We start from the raw sequence: 1,493 nt of genomic DNA on the forward strand, positions 1-1,493 counted from the left end.
GCACATAAAAAGATAATCAACATCATAAGTCATTAGAGGAATGCAAATCAAAACCACATTGAGATACCACTTCATGCCCATTAGGATGGCTATTATAAAAAAAAAGGAAGAAGTAAAAGAAAACAAGTGTTGGCTAGGATGTGGAGAAATTGGAACCCTTGTGCATGGCTGGCGAGAATGTAAAATGCTGCATCTATTGTTGAAAACAGTATGGTGTTTCCTCTTGAAATTAAAAATTGCCACATGACCCAGCAATTTCACCTCTGGGTATACACACAAAATAATTAAAAGCAAGGACTCAAACAGCTATTTGTACAACCACATTCATACAGCATTATTCACAATAGCCAAAAGATGGAAGCAATTCAAAATGCCCATGAACAGATGAATGGGTAAACAAAATGTGGTATTACAGAAAATGGAATATTATTCAGCCTTAAAAAGGAAGGAAATGCTGACCCATGCTACAACATGGATGAACTTTGAAGACATTTATGCTAAGTGAAATGAGCTATTCACAAAGTCAAATACTGTATGATGCCACTTATATGAGGTACCTAAAGTAGTCAAATTCACAAAGACAGAAAGTAGAATGGTGGTTTCCAGGGGCTGTGAGAAGGGGGAATGGGAAGTTAGTGTTTAATGGATACTGAATTTCAGCTTGGGAAGATAAAAAAGTTCTGGAGATGGATAGTGTATTGGTTGCACAGCAGTGTAAATGGACTTAACACTACTGAATTGTACATCTAAGAGTAGTTAAGATAGCAAATTTTATGTTATATATATTTTATCACAATAAAAATAAACACACTATTAAAAATATGTATTTTAATATCTTGTTAATTAGGAGAATTGACCATTATAATACACTTTTATTTATCTCTCATCCAAACTATCAGATTATCCAAATAACTATTTTTTCTGCATTTAATATTACAAGATAATCATGAAATTAGTTTGCATTCAAATCAGTTTTCTGTAATTTTTTTTTTTTTTTTGAGACGGAGTCTTGTTCTGCCACCCAGGCTGGAGGCACTGCAAGCTCCACCTCCCGGGTTCATGCCATTCTCCTGCCTCAGCCTCCCAAGTAGCTGGGACGACAGGCTGCCACCATCGTGGCCAGCTAAGTTTTTTTGTGTGTGTGTTTTTAGTAGAGGCAGGGTTTCACCATGTTAGCCAGGATGGTCTCGTTCTCTTGACCATGTGATCGCTCGCCTCAGCCTCCCAAAGTACTGGGATTACAAGCGTGAGCCACCATGCCTGGCCTATAGTAGGGCTGGTCTCGAACTCCTGACCTCAAGTGGTCTGCCCACCTCCGTCTCCCAGCGTGCTGGGATTACAGGTGTAAGCCACCATGCCCAGCCTATAGTAGAATTTATAATAATGACCAAGATTGGACAAGAACCTCAAAAGTTTTCTGAATCAAAGATTTAAACATATTATATATATGTATATGTTTGTGTGTGTGTGCGTGTGTGTGTGTGTGTGTGTGT

This window comes from Mandrillus leucophaeus, unplaced genomic scaffold (assembly GCF_000951045.1).
Source record: "Mandrillus leucophaeus isolate KB7577 unplaced genomic scaffold, Mleu.le_1.0 Scaffold131, whole genome shotgun sequence".
NCBI classification, from domain to species: domain Eukaryota; kingdom Metazoa; phylum Chordata; class Mammalia; order Primates; family Cercopithecidae; genus Mandrillus; species Mandrillus leucophaeus.